This window comes from Tachyglossus aculeatus, chromosome 2 (genome assembly GCF_015852505.1).
Source record: "Tachyglossus aculeatus isolate mTacAcu1 chromosome 2, mTacAcu1.pri, whole genome shotgun sequence".
In the NCBI taxonomy this organism is placed as follows: Eukaryota; Metazoa; Chordata; class Mammalia; order Monotremata; family Tachyglossidae; genus Tachyglossus; species Tachyglossus aculeatus.
In genome coordinates this window covers 78,120,281-78,136,711 of record NC_052067.1, presented here as the reverse complement: position 1 = coordinate 78,136,711, position 16,431 = coordinate 78,120,281, and positions in this window count along the sequence as shown.

Genomic DNA, 16,431 nt, shown 5'->3' with positions numbered 1-16,431 from the left:
TTAGATCTCGCCTTTGGCCCCCAGTGGGTTCACAGTCTAAGAAGAAGGGAGAGAGAGAGAGAACATGGGCAACAGACACATAAAGCTGTCCAATGGTGACCTAATCGGGGACTCTTACACAGAATTTTAGGGTTTGGAGGAGAGAGGGAGGTAAAGAAAGCATAGTGGCCTGTGGAAAGAGTCAGGCAACCTGAGTTCTACCCGTGCACTAAGCACTGGGGTAGGCAAACGTTAATCAGGTTGGACACAGTCCCCATCCCACATGGGGCTCACAGTCTGAGTAGGAATTGAGGAAACTGAGGTACAGAAAAGTTGTGACTTGCCCAAAGTCACACAGCAGCCAAGTAATGGAGCCAGTATTAGCATCCAAGTCCTCTTATTCCCAGGCCTGTGTTTTTTCCACCAAGTCAGGAAGCTTCCCCATAGTGCTGTGTGACCTTGGGCAAGTTACTTCCCTGTGCCTCAGCTTCCTCAACTGTAACATTGGAATTAAGTCCTACCTTCTTCCTAATTGGACTGTGAACCCCATGCAGGACAAGGACTGTGTCTAATCTGATTATCTTGCATCTAACCCAGTGCTTAGTACAGTGCTTGGCAGATAATAAGTACTTACCAACAACCATAACTAATTAATTAATATATTGTTTGATTTGTTTTTGCAGTCATGGTGCACATGCTCTAATGCAGTCCCAAAAGCCCTCATTGCAAAATGTCTGGCAGAGCAGAAAGTATCCAGGAGCTTTCTTCCTCCTCAGGAGACTTGCCTGTTCTTGACCTATAGCAATGAAGGGTTGGTATATGCGGCATCCGTGTTGGCTGCAAAAAGGACTGGGGATTTCGCATCTTGCTAAAACCATAGAAGGGGTAGTTAAACAAACTAGATGATTATGTTACAAGGTGGAAACTGGCATGTGCTTCACATTAATTTTGAGGGGTGGGTGAAGGGGGAGGGAAAAGGGGGGAAAAAAGAGGGAAAACACTGGGCCCCACATGCATGGGATTTTTTTCATGAATTTCAAACCCAGAAACTGTTCTTGTCTTGTCCTATGCTGTCGAGTCGTCTCCGGCCCAAAGTGATGCTATGGACCCATCTCTTCCAGAACGCCCCACCTCCATCTGCAATCGTTCTGGTAGTGCATCCATAGAGGTTTCTTTGTAAAAATACAGAAGTGGTTTACCATTGCCTCCCTCCACCAGAAACTATTAGTCTTTAAAAAAAGAGTATACATCTTTGCAGAATATTATAAGCCTAGACTGTGAACCCCACTTGGAACAAGGAATGTGACTAACCTGGTTAAGTTGTATCTACCCCAACACTTAGACTGGTTCTTCACACATAACAAATACCACAAAAAAGCATAAAAAGGTGGCCTGAATAAAGTGTAAGAAAATGGCCTATAGGGAAAAATAGCGCTGACAAAGAGGGGACATGAGGATTGAAATGATCCTTTCATTAGAAGTAGTGGTAGTCATTGGATTTATTATGCACCTACTGAATGCAAAGCACTGTACTAAACTCTGGGGAAAAATATACAGATGAAAATTAGACCTAGCCTCTGGCCCTCAATGGGTTCACAATCTAAGAATAAGAGAGAGAGAAAGAGAGAGAGAGGGAAGGTGGGGTAGAGAGAGGCAAGGGGAACAATAAAGACACAAAAACAAGATGAAACTAAAAAATAAAAAATAAACTCTCGCCTACCCCTGAGACTTTAAACCCCTGGGAGTTTCCAGTGAGCAAAATTTGTTTGGTGACCTGGCTGGTTTCAGTCGAAATTTGTAGTATTTGAAGAGAGAGACAATCTAAAGATTGGTTCAAAGAAAAAAAAAGTAAAAGGAATCTGTAGACATTGGATGGAAGGGTCCTGGGTGGGCTATATCTGTTCTGCAGTGGTTGGAATCCTGGGAAGAACAGGAAGCACATTTTTTTTCAAGGCATCACTCTCATGATGGAAGGGTGTAGAAGAAAGAAAATTAGAAACTGTTCCTTCAACTATGAACAGTTGCTCCAGGTTGAATGAGAACATTCCTTTTGAGAATGTAAATATAGCAGGAATCCAGGGACAGACTGAAAGATAGAGGATTGAGTCAGATAAGCAGAATCATCTTTAAATTGAAGGACAACTGTAGTAGTTGTAATAGTATTTATTAAGCATTTACCATGTGCAGAGCACTGTACTGAGTGCTAGGAGAGAGTACCGGTGGGAATTAGACATCTGTGCTCACATTCTACCCACAGAACTGTGACTGCATAAGAGATGGCCTAAATTTATTCAAGAAAACAAATCTTTAAAAAGCCTATGGATACTCTGACCCTGAAAGTATGTAGTACAGATAATGAGCTGTCCACATCAAAGCATTTTAAGAGGATTATTATTTTTTTAATTTAATTCATTAAGCACTTAGTATGTACCAGACACTGTTCTAAGCGCTGAGATAGATATAAGCTAATCAATGTGGACACAGTCCATGTCTCACATACAGCTCACAGTCTTGATCTCCATTTTACAGATGAGGTAACTGAGGTTCAGAGAAGTCAAGTGACTTGCCCAAGGTCACATAGCAGGTAAATCGCAGAGCCAGAATTAGAACCCAGATCCTTCTGACTCCTGTGCTCTATCCATTAAGCCATACTGCTTCTCCTTTTTGGTTCTGTACCATTCCCTTTACATTATTTTGTGAATGAACAGCCAGTGTGGGTTTCTGAAACCAACATATTTGAAAATTATATTGAGTGGTTGAGTTAATGGCAATGTTCCTGTTGAGTTTCAATAATGATAATAATAATAGTGATAACGATAATAGTAATACTGGCATTTGTTAAATAATTACTGTGTGCCTAACTATACTATACATTAGGATAGATACAATACAATCAGATAGGACAAAAGTCCTTGTCCCACATGGGGTTCACAGTCTAAGGGAGAGAGAGAACTGGTATTTCATCCCATTTTTTAACAGATTTTAGAACCATAGTCTCCTGTCATTGCACAAAAGTGAATTCAGAAGAGATAATGAGAAAGTGACCTAGAGTAAAAAAATTAAAGGTAAACATTATGGGTATGAGTATAAAGAACTAATATACAATGTTGACCCCATTACTTTCTAATCTACTCTTTCTAAGTGAGCTTAACAATGCAAGTTTTTGCTCAGTTAAGACTGAATGATTTTCATTCACCCCACCATTATCCTGGTTAATAGAACTGAAAGTATTAATTTCCTCAGTGCCAGATGATTCCTACCTGTCACCGGAGGGATTCGTTTTACCCTGAAGGGAGAGGCGCATACCAAAGGTGAAATGCAAGCTCTCTGTGGGCCGGGAATGTATGTGCTTATTCTTGTATGGTACTATCCCAAGCTCTTAGTGCAATGCTCTGCACACAGTAAGTGCTCAATAAATATAATTGAATGAATGAATGAATGAAATGCAAGGATCCACAAAGAATGGAGAAGGTGACCTTGGAGAGCTCGGAATGAGATGCCACCCAAACACGTCAGCTTCTAATCCTGGATTGCTGGATCTCTTAAGGGAGCCTTCCCAGAGGAATGTCAATTTCCCTCACCCAACTCTGGGCCCAGGAGCAGTAAGCTCCTCCGCTAGATTGTAATCTCCTCCTCTGATTTGTAAACTCCTCCTCTAGACTGTAAACTCACCCTCTAGACTGTAAGAGCCTCCTCTTGCCTGTCGTCTTCTCCTTTTGACTGTAAACTTCTCCTTTAGACTATAAACTCCCCCTCTAGTCTGCAAACTCCTCCACTGTTAGCTCCTCCTCTAAGCTTGTAAGCTCCTCCTCTAGTTTGTAAAATCCTCCTCTAGACTGTAAATTCTTCCTCTAGTCTGTAAACTCCTGCTCTATGCTGTGAACTCGTTGTGGACAGGCCTTGTGTCTGCCAACTCCATTGTATTGCACCTTCCCAAGCACTTAGTTCAGTGCTCTACACACAGTAAGTGCTCAATAAATAACATTGATGGTTTATATTCAAAAGAGCTGCAGAAATCTATTCTCTGACTGAGAAATACTGGCAATAAAGAAAAGTTCTGAGCTTGTTTTTCCTTCAGAACCCTCCACTTTCTATCAATCAATCAATCAATCATATTTATTGAGTGCTTACTGTGTGCAGAGCACTCTACCAAAAGCTTGGGAGAGTACAATAAAACAGAGTTGGCAGGCACATTCCCTGCTCACAGTGAGCTCACAGTCTGGAGGGGGAGACAGACATTAATATAAATAAATAAGTTATGGATATAATAATGATGGTATTTGTTAATTCTTACTATGTGTCCATCACTGTTGTAAGCACTGGTGTGGATACAAGCTAATCAGGTTGGACACAGTCCCTATCCCACACGGGGCTCAGAATCTTAATTCCCATTTCACAGATGAGGTAACTGAGGCACAGAGAAGTTAAGTGACTTGCCCAAGGTCACACAGCAGAAAGGTGGTGGAGCCAGGATTAAAACCCAGGCCCTTCTGACTCCTAGACCTGTGTTCTATCCACATAAGTGCTGTGGGGCTGAGGGAGGGGAGAATAAAGGGAGTAAATCAAAGCAACGCAGAAGAGAGTGGGAAAAGAAGAAATGAGGGCTTAGTCAGGGAAGGCCTCTTGGAGAAGACCTGCCTTCAATAAGGTTTTGAAAGTGGAAAGATTAATTGTCTGCCAGATACGAAGAGGGAGGACGTTCCAGACCAGAGGCAGTATTTAGGTGAGAGGTTGGCAGCGAGCTAGACAAGATCCAGGTACAATGAGTAGATTTCCGCAACTAAAAAATCATGCTGGGTTCAGCCCTTGCATTTACCTACCTTCAGTCTATCAAGCATGAACATTTCCCATTAGGCCCTGTTTATCAGCTTATATCATTAACCCTAAATTTAGTCAAGTACCAACATTTCAACTGAATTTCCACTTTAGATCCTGTATGTTCATTTTGTTGTGCCCCTAGGAAAGCCCCTGGTTTTAGTCGTCGAGTACAAGTATTTCACTTCAGGAGGCCTTGAGGTTGGGGGGGTTTGAGCTTAAATTTAACCAAATCTTGGATGGGTTTTGGTGACTGAGTTGGTGCCTAAATTATAAGTGGAAAGAGCACTGCTCTAGCATTCGGGAGATTTTGGTTCTAGACCTGGTTCTGCCCATAGTAGCCTAATGGGAATGAAGCTTTCTTAGACACTTGATAATGTGTAGCACCTGTACTGTACTCCTGCCCACTTATCTCACTTGTTCATTCATTCATTGAATTGTATTTATTGAGCGCTTACTGTGTGCAGAGCACTGTACTAAGCACTTGGGAAGTACAAGTTAGGGCAGGAGGGATGGGGAGGGGGAGAGGCAGGAGGGGGCTCAGTCTGGGAAGGCCTCCTGGAGGAGGTGAGCTCTCAGTAGGGCTTTGAAGGGAGGAAGAGTGCTAGCTTGGCGGATGTGCACAGGGAGGGGATTCCAGGTCTGGGGGAGGACATGGGCTGGAGGGTCGACAGTGGGACAGGCGAGAACGAGGCACAGTGAGGAGGTTAGTGGCAGAGGAGCGGAGGGTACGGGCTGGGCTGGAGAAGGAAAGAAGGGAGGTGAGGTAGGAGGGGGCGAGGTGATGGAGGGCCTTGAAGCCGAGGGTGAGGAGTTTTTGCCTGATGTGTAGGTTGATTGGTAATCACTGGAGATTTTTGAGGAGGGGAGTAACATGCCCAGAGCATTTCTGCACAAAGATGATCTGGGCAGCAGCGTGAAGACAGGAAGATGGGAGATCAATCAATCAATCAATCAATCAATCAATCAATTGTATTTATTGAGCGCTTACTGTGTGCAGAGCACTGTACTAAGCACTTGGGAAGTACAATCAATCAATCAATCATATTTATTGAGCGCTTACTGTGTGCAGAGCAGTGTACTAAGCGCTTGGGAAGTCCAAGTCGGCAACATATAGAGATGGTCCCGACCCAACAGTGGGCTCACAATCTAAAAGGGGGAGACAGGAGCAGACAGAGGGTGATAAGATCAGAGAGGAGGCTGATGTAATCTCCAGTGGCTACCAATCAATCTGCGCATCAGGCAGAAACTCCTCACCCTCGGCTTCAAGGCTGTCCATCACCTCACCCCCCCCCGCCCACCTCCCTTCTCTCCTTCTACAGCCCAGCCTGCACCCTCCGCTCCTCTGCTACTAATCTCCTCACCTAGCCTCATTCTCGCCTGTCCCGCCATTGACCCTCGGCCCACGTTATCCCCCTGGCCTGGAATGCCCTCCCTCTGCCCATCCGCCAAGCTAGCTCTCTTCCTCCCTTCAAGGCCCTACTGAGAGCTCACCTCCTCCAGGAGGCCTTCCCAGACTGAGCCCCCTCCTTCCTCTCCCCCTCGTTCCCCTCTCCATCCCCCTATCTTACCTCCTTCCCTTCCCCACAGCACCTGTATATATGTACATATGTTTGTACATATTTATTACTCTATTTATTTATTTATTTTACTTGTACATATCTATTCTATTTATTTTATTTTGTTAATATGTTTGGTTTTGTTCTCTGTCTCCCCCTTCTAGACTGTGAGCCCACTGTTGGGTAGGGACTGTCTCTCTATGTTGTCAACTTGTACTTCCCAAGCACTTAGTACAGTGGTCTGCACACAGTAAGCGCTCAATAAATACGATTGATTGATTGATTGATAGTAATCCAGTTGGGATAGGATGAGAGATTGAACCAGCAGGGTAGCGGTTTGGATGGAGAGGAAAGGGCAGATCTTGGCGATGTTGTGGAGGTGAGACCGGCAGTTTTTGGTAACAGATTGGATGTGAGGGGTGAACGAGAGAGCAGAGTCGAGGATGACACCAAGGTTGCTGGCTTGTGAGACGGGAAGGGTGGTAGTACCATCAGCAGTGATGGGAAAGTCAGGGAGAGGGCAGGGTTTGGGAGGGAAGATAAGGAGTTCAGTCTTGGACATATTGAGTTTTAGGTGGTGGGCAGACATCCAGGTGGATATGTCTTGAAAGCAGGAGGAGACACGAGCCTGAAGGGAGGGAGAGAGAACAGGGGCAGAGATGTAGAGTTGGGTGTAATCAGCGTAGAGATGGTAGTTGAAGCTGTGGGAGCGAATGAGTTCACCAAGGGCGTGAGTGTAGATCGAGAACAGAAGGGGACCAAGAACTGGCCCTTGAGGAACCCCTACAGTAAGGAGATGGGAGTGGGGAGGAGGAGCCTGCAAAAGAGACTGAGAATGAATGGCCGGAAAGATAAGAAGAGAACCAGGAGAGGACAGAGTCTGTGAAGCCAAGGTTGGATAGCGTGTTGAGGAGAAGGGGGTGTTCCACAGTGTCGAAGGCAGCTGAGAGGTCGAAGAGGATTAGGATAGAGTAGGAGCCAGTGAATAATAATGATGGCATTTATTAAGTGCTAACTATTTGCAAAGCACTGTTCTAAGCGCTGGGGGGATACAAGGTGATCAAGTGGTCTCACGGGGGGCTCACAGTCAGTCCCCATTTTACAGATGAGGTAACTGAGGCACAGAGAAATTAAGTGACTTGCCCAAAGTCACACAGCTGACAATTGGCAGAGCCGGGATTTGGACCCATGACCACTGACTCCAAAGCCCGTGCTCTTTCCACTGAGCCATGCTGCTTGTCTACTTGTTGTACACAGTGCCCCAGAGGCAACATGATGGACAGGAGTGAGAGCTTGTCAGTATCACTGAAAGCCACTATAAATCAGTGATATTTATTGAGTGCTTATCAAATGCAGAGCACCATACTAAGCATTCGGGAGAATTCAACAGAGTTGGTAGATACATTCGCTGACCACAACAAGCTTATGATCCAGTGTGGGAGACAGACATTAATATAAATGATTTACAGATATGTACACAGCTGTTGAAGGTGGGATGAATATCAAATGTCCAAAGGGTACAGATTCCAGTGCGTAGATGACGTAGAAGGGAGAGGGAGACAGGGAAAAGAGGGCTTAATCAGAGAAGGTCTCTTGGAGGAGATGTGATGTGAGATAGATAAGATCAGAGTGCGGTGAGCAAGCTGGCGCTAGGAGAGCGAAGCGTGCAGTCAAGGCTGTAGTAGGAGATCAGTGAGGTAAGTTAGACCACCCCCTTCTCCTCAACACGCTATCCAACCTTGGCTTCACAGACTCTGTCCTCTCCTGGTTCTCCTCTTATCTCTCCGGCAGTTCATTCTCAGTCTCCTTTGCGGGCTCCTCCTCCCCCTCCCATCCCCTTACTGTAGGGGTTCCTCAAGGGTCAGTTCTTGGTCACCTTCTGTTCTCTATCTACACTCACTCCCTTGGTGAACTCATTTGCTCCCACAGCTTCAACTATCATCTCTACACTGATGACACCCAAATCTACATCTCTGCCCCTGCTCTCTCTCCCTCCCTTCAGGCTCGTGTCTGCTGCCTTCAAGACATATCCATCTGGATGTCTGCCCACCATCTAAAACTCAATATGTCCAAGACTGAACTCCTTATCTTCCCTCCCAAACCCTGCCCTCTCCCTGACTTTCCCATCACTGTTGACGGCACTACCATCCTTCCCGTCTCACAAGCCCGCAACCTTGGTGTCATCCTCGACTCTGCTCTCTCGTTCACCCCTCACATCCAATCTGTCACCCAAAACTGCTGGTCTCACCTCTGCAACATCGCCAAGATCTGCCCTATCCTCTCCATCCAAACCCTGCTGGGTCAATCTCTCATCCTATCCCGACTGGATTACTGCATCAGCCTCCTCTCTGATCTCCCATCCTCCTGTCTCTCTCCACTTCAATCTATACTTCACGCTGCTGCCCAGATCATCTTTGTACAGAAATGCTCTGGGCATGTTACTCCCCTCCTCAAAAATCTCCAGTGGCTATCAGTCAACCTACGCATCAGGCAAAAACTCCTCACTCTCAGCTTCAAGGCTGTCCATCACCTCGCCCCCTCCTGCCTCACCTCCCTTCTTTCCTTCTACAGCCCAGCCTGCACCCTCCACTCCTCTGCCGCTAACCTCCTCACTGTGCCTCGTTCTCACCTGTCCCGCTGTCGACCCCTGACCCACATCCTTCCCCGGGCCTGGAATGCCCTCCCTCCGCACATCCACCAAGCTAGCTCTCTTCCTCCCTTCAAAGCCCTACTGAGAGCTCACCTCCTCCAGGAGGCCTTCCCAGACTGAGCCCCCTCCTTCCTCTCCCCCTCCCCATCCCCTCGCCCTACCTCCTTCCCCTCCCCACAGCACTTGTATATATGTTTGTATTACTCTATTTTACTTGTACATATTTACTATTCTATTTATTTTATTTTGTTAATATATTTTGTTTTGTTGTCTGTCTCCCCCTTCTAGACTGTGAGCCCGTTGTTGGGTAGGGACCATCTCTATATGTTGCCAACTTGTACTTCCCAAGTACTAGTACAGTGCTCTGCACACAGTAAGCGCTCAATAAATACGATTGAATGAATGAATTAATGAATGAAGGGGCGAGTTGATTTTGAGTGCTTTGTAGGGCTATCCCTATAATCACTTCCTTTGTGGAGGTTCTCAGGATGGAGGCTCTTTTGATATTCAAAGTGATGGAATCCATTATAATAATAATAATAATGATGGCATTTATTAAGCACTTACTGTGTGCAAAGCACTGTTCTAAGCACTGGGGTGGTTACAAAGTGATCAGGTTGTCCCACAGGGGGCTCACAGTCTTAATCCCCATTTTACAGAAGAGGTAACTGAGGCACAGAGAAGTGAAGTGACTTGCCAAAAGCCACACAGCTGACAATTGGTGGAGCTGGGTTTTGAACGTGTGACCTCTGACTCAAAACCTGTGCTCTTTCCACTGATCCATGCTGCTTCTCAAGACTCCATCAGATACTAAGCTCATATTCCAAACCCGTTCTTTCCCTTCTCATTGACAATTGAAGTATGTTTCAGGTCTATATTTGTCTTTTGGGGTCTAAATTTACTGCAGTTCTAATATATTTGCAGAGAAAAGCACTGCAACAATTCTTAAGTACTATTTATGTCACCAGGCATCACAGCAGTCAGTAGTTCACTTACATATGCCTAGTGTCATACACAGCACATTTAATGGTGGGTTTGGTAATACATATACCCAGTATTCTATATATAGTTGACTGAAATGTGTTGGCAACGTGATTTTAATCAGTCTCAGTGTAAATTGAGCGTGCTTGAGTTTGTTTTTTTTTTTTTTAATGGCATTTATTAAGCACTTACTATGTGCAAAGCACTGTTCTAAGCGCTGGCACTGTTCTATGACACCAGCAATTAGAATGGGGGCCGGGGAGGAAAAATCCAAGTTGTAGTCCTTGATTTTCTCACACTCCGTAATGATTGTACATTTTTTAATCCATTAGCTTCCTGGGAAAAATCCAGGCTGGACTTTTGATGACCAAGGAGCCCCAAATCTTTCACCTTCACTCTCCCATGGTCCTCTCTCAGAGTCCCATTTATAGACAGACATTGACCATTTCAGTGAACATTACCATGAAGATTGAAGTGCTCCTTACCAGCAACTTGTTGAAAAACTGCTACAAAATGCTTATTTTGTTTTTATTTTGAGACATAAATGGTTTTTCCATGTAACTTTGGTCTTTTTCCTCTTTTGATTCAATCTGCTATGCTGTCTTATTCCCCCTTTGGCTGAAATTTTTTTGAACTAATTGATGCAGTGGGAACTATTGTGAAGAACAAGGATCTGAGAGATGAGAACTGGGTTCTATTTCTGGCTCTACCATCTGCCTGGTGTGTGACCTTGGACAAGTCACTTAACTTCTCTGAACCTCCATTTCCTCATCTGCAAAAAAGGGATTAAATACCGGTTTTCCTCTCCCTCTTAAACCTGAAATGCAATGCACCCAGATTGTTTTTGCCTGCCTGCTTTGTGCTGGAATTGTAGACTGTAAGCCTGTTGGGGGCAGGGAGTGTGTCTATTATTTGGTTAGTACAGTCCTCTACAGTCAGTCATATTTATTGAGCGCTTACTGTGTGCAGAACACCATACTTAGCGCTTGGGAGAGTCCAGTATAGCAGATACATTCCTTGCCCACAACGAGCTTACAGTCTACTCTGAACACAGTAAGCACTCAGTAAATATGATTGACTAAGTGACCGATTGCAGAGTTATAGAGGCTGTTACAGAGCCCAGCCCAGGGCAAAGCAGGGCTTCCCCTCTCAGCTTCCTCCATCAGCCCTGGGCTGGGCCCTGCCTGCTATTCCCTGCCCCGGAGCCCTGGCGGTAAAGAATTAGGGCTGTGAACTACCTCCTGACTGTTTGTCGCTACTTTGCTTCATTGCTAGACTGTAAGCTCGTTGTGGGCAGGGAATGTGTCCGTTATATTGTTATATCATACTCCCCCAAGTGCTTGGTACAGTGCTTTACACGCAGTAAGCACTCAGAAAATATGATCGACGAACTGATTTTTTAAAATTCCTGTGTGCATGTACAACACCTGAGCAGACTGAGCCCCGCCTTTTCCTCTGCTCCTCCTCCCCATCACCCCCACTCCCTCCCTCTGCCCTACCCCCTTCCCCTCCCCACAGAACTTGTGTATATTTGTACATATTTATTATTCTATTTATTTTATTAATGATGTGTATATAGCTATAATTCTATTTATCTATTCTGATGGTATTGACACCTGTCTACTTTTTTTGTTTTGTTGTCTGTCTCCCCGTTCTAGACTGTGAGTGCATTGTTGGGTAGGGACCGTCTCTATATGTTGCCTATTTGTACTTCCCAAGCGCTTAGTACAGTGCTCTGCACACAGTAAGCACTCAATAAATATGACTTTCAATCTGCATCTACACGTTTTTTTTTTTTGGTAGGGGACATGGGAACTAAAAAGAGGGCAGGGGAATGGGGAAGGGACATATATTCCCCAATATCTCCTTATGGAACCAACTGCAGGACATGTGTGGAAGTGACGAAAGAAAAGCCTGGGGTAGAGTCAGCTCAGCACCACCATCCTACCTGTCTCCCAAGCCCATAGCTTTGGTGTTATCCTCAACTTGCCTCTCTCATTCAACCCACATGTTCAATGTCACTAAATCCTGTTCAACCTTCACATTGCTAAAATCTTCCCTGTCCTGTCCATCCAAATTGTTACCATGTTAATTCAAGTACTACCCTATCCTGCCTTGATTGCTTTATCAACGTCCTTGTTGACCTCCCTGCCTCCTTTCTCTCTCCAATTCACTCTGCTGCTGGATCATTTTTCTATAAAAACAGTCAGTCCATCTTTCCCTACTCCTCAAGACCCTCCAGTGGCTGCCCATCCACTGCCACATCACAATGAAACTCCTTACCATTGGCTATAAAACACTCAACCACCTTGGCCCCACCTACCTTACATCATTGCTCTCCTACTGCAGCACAGCCTGCGCACTTTATTCCTCTAAAGCCAACTGACTCATTGTACCTCGATCTAGTGTATCTCACTGCCAAACTCTCTCCCACATTCTGCTCTTGTCCTGGAACACCCTCCCTCTTTGTGTCTGATGGACGATCATTCTTCCCACCTTGAAGGCACATCTCCTCCAAGAGGTTTTTCCTGACTAAGCCCTATTTTTCTCTTCTCCCACTCCCTTCTGCATCAACCTTGCACTTGTATTTGCTCTCTTTATTCACCACTCCCTTAGCCCTCCAGCACTTGCTTAAATTCTATTTGTTCTGACGATTTTGACACCTGTCTACATGTTTTGTTTTGTTGTCTGTCTCCCGCTTCTAGACTGTGAGCTCGTTGTTGGGTAGGGACCATCTCTGTATGTTGCCAAATTGTACTTCCCAAGCGCTTAGTACAGTGCTCTGCACATAGCAAGTGCTCAATAAATACAATTGAATGAATGAATGAATGAATGAATGAATGTAAGCCTCTTATCTATTTTAAACTCTATCTTCCCCTTGTGACTCTAAGCTCCTTGTAGGCAGAGAATATGTCTACCAATTCTGCTGCATTGCACTCTCCCAAGTGCTTAATACAGTGCTCTGTACACAATAAGCACTCAATAAATAGTATTGATTGATTAATGTGGGGGCAGGGGGTGTGTTCCAGCTGTTTATCTTGTATCTACTTCAGTGCTTAGCACATAAGTGCTTAACAAGTACCATTATTATTATTCTTTTTGAACAAAATCTCTTAGCTTACACTTGAGGTCCCAGTTTTCAGTTTGGTTACCACCTACTTAATTAATCAGATCCCCCTGATTTATTAACGATTCAAAAGACATCATCTAAGTATTCATATGACAAAAATTTCTGGGATCTACCTTGAAAATATCTGCCATAAAATGTAAATGTGCTTTCATCTAATCTTTGAGGTGATAAAACCATTGTGCCCATTATAACATTATAGGGTGTTCATTCTAAATTTTTCATGTGATGTAATTTCAGTGATTGATTGGATGAAGTAATGTTGAGAGCTTACTTTGCTGTTCTGCCTCTTCATGCCTTAACTTGGCCTTTTTCCCAACTGTCTTGCAAGCCTGCCTATTCTCTTTGAAACCATTGTCTCTTTGAAAGTAGAAGAAACACATAGCTCCTTCAGGAAGATTGGCATTCCTTCTTTCTAGCAGTTCATTATTTTAAAATATCTAATAGTATCAGTAATAATGCTATTTATTCAGGGTCCAAAGGGTGCAATGGACTGTGCTAAGCACTCGGGAAAGCGAAACAAAAAGGACTCATATTCTAGTCCTGGCTTGATGGCAGTTTGGGATAGCAGTCCCTTTCACTATCCTTCAGGTAGTAGAATTTTTTCACACGCTTTCTTGAATCAATTCAGTCCTGACCAGGGAATCTTTCCAGTGTATTTTCCATTATTTTATGACATTATCCCTTTATCATTTATAAAGCACAAGCGCATTCTTTTCCAAATTTCAGACATCTTTCACAAATCCTGAAAAGTAGCAGTTAGCGGCTGTCAAGATTTCAGTCAGTTCTTTCAGAATCCAGAAGAAGCTGCATCTAGCTTCTTTAAATAGTCTTTCACTAGCTGTTTCCATTCTAGTATATTTATTGCTTCTCTTATGTTCTCAGTTCACTCTTTGTGGGGAAAAGAAAAAGGTTAAAGCTGTTTTAAGAACATCTTTTTTAAATTTTCCTTCTTTAGCAGCTATTTCGAAATCATATAGCTCTTGTCAATAAGGAATTGTCCATGCTAGTCACTGTAGTTGCTTTTGTGATTGGTTCATTCTTTTAATTAAGCTCTCTTCTCTTGCCCTAACCACGACTAGGTTACATGGAACTACCAGAGGTGGCATTGGAGGTGGGGGGTAAAAAACGAGTTGTATGAAATAGTTCTACCCTTAAATCACTCTCGACCCCTGCCCCGACGCCCGTGCCCTGACCAAACCCCTAATTCCATTGGTTCCAGGACTGATTTCATCCTATACCAAGTATCTCTGCAGCTCGCTATGAATGGGGTTAAATGATTCTTTTCTTGATATTTATTCCTAAAACTTATTTATATATTGTTACTGACTTTTCCAGAGCTAATACTTAGATGGATGTGAATATAGTTTGATGTCTTGCAGAGAGTGATTCTGTTCTAACACAAGAGAGGTAAGATACTAGATCATTTTTTAGGTTTCTACCTGTAGTCTCTACAGAAAGTGCAGAGTGAGGATATTTTCCCCAGTTTGATGAAGAGAAAATGAGTCATTTCAAGCATTGTTTCAATTTTAGGAAAGAGGCCTTTCTTAAAGATCTTCAGCTACATCTAGTGGATGAGAACTGAATAGTTCAATGATTTTATGGCAATGTTACAGTAACCTTTTTGGCTCTGTTTTACTCTTTGAACCTGTAAGCCAAGAATTAGCTCTAATTACAATCCAAGTTGTCTGCCTTTTCCAGTGTAACTGCCTTTGCATATGTATATGTTTGAAATCTTTGATGACTGTTGGTTTGTACATCAAGCAGGGGTAATTTTGGTGAGTCCTTTTATTCATGAATTAAAGGGTGGAGAAGCTTTAGGGGATGAGAAAATGGAAAGGTGAAGGGAAAATGGAAACAAAGGTGGTTAAGGATTTTACCTTTTGCAATTTTGGAAAACTACCAGAATATTACTACTTAAACCATTTGAAGTTGGCCTTCTTTCTTTACTATAGAGATGTTGTTCAGCAGTATTTATTCTCAGAAAAGGGTTGATGACATTAAATAGAGAGATGATAGAAAGAATCTTATGAATGAAAACTCTCGCCCCTTCCCTCCTCCCCTCCTTAACTTCCATCTTCAACCGCTCACTCTCCACTGGTTCCTTCCCCTCTACCTTCAAACATGCCCACGTCTCCCCCATTCTAAAAAAAAACCCTCTCTCGACCCCACCTCCCCTTCTACTTATCGCCCTATCTCCCTCCTACCCTTCCTTTCCAAACTCCTAGAACGAGTCGTCTACACTCGCTGCCTCAAATTCCTCAACACCAACTCTCCCCTTGACTCCCTCCAATCTGGCTTCCATCCCCTCCACTCCACCGAAACTACCCCTCAAAGGTCACCAATGACCTCCTCTTACCAAATCCAATGGCTTCTACTCTATCCTAATCCTCCTCGACCTCTCAGCTGCCTTCAACACTGTGGATCACCCCCTTCTCCTCAACACTCTATCCAACCTTGACTTCACAGACTCTGTCCTCTCCTGATTCTCCTCTTATCTCTCCAGCCGTTCATTCTCAGTCTCCTTTGCGGGTTCCTCCTCCCCCTCCCTTCCCCTTACTGTAGGGGTTCCTCAAGGGTCAGTTCTTGGTCCCCTTCTGTTCTCTATCTACACTCACTCCCTTGGTGAACTCATTTGCTCCCAAGGCTACAACTATCATCTCTACGCTGATGACACCCAAATCTACATCTCCGCCCCTGCTCTCTTTCCCTCCCTCCAGGCTCGTATCTCCTCCTGCCTTCAGGACATCTCCATCTGGATGTCTGCCCACCATCTAAAACTCAACATGTCCAAGACTGAACTCCCTATCTTCCCTCCCAAACCCTGCCCTCTCCCTGACTTTCTTTTCACTGTTGGCGGCACTACCATCCTTCCCATCTCACAAGCCCACAACCTTGGTGTCATCCTTGACTCTGCTTTCTCGTTCACCCCTCACATCTAATCCGTCACCAAAAACTGCCGGTCTCACCTCCACAACATCGCCAAGATCTGCCCTTTCCTCTCCATCCAAACCCTGCTGGTTCAATCTCTCATCCTATCCTGACTGGATTACTGCATCAGCCTCCTTTTTGATCTCGCATCCTCCTTTCTCTCCCCACTTCAGTTTATTCTTCACTCTGCTGCCCGGATTATCTTTGTACAGAAATGCTCTGGGCATATTACTGTCCTTCTCAAAAATCTCCAGTGGTTGCCTGTCAACCTACAAATCAAGCAAAAACTCCTCACTCTTGGCTTCAGGGCTCTCCATCACCTCGCCCCTTCCTACCTCACCTCCCTTCTCTCCTTCTACAGCCCAGCCCGCACCCTCCGCTCCTCTGCC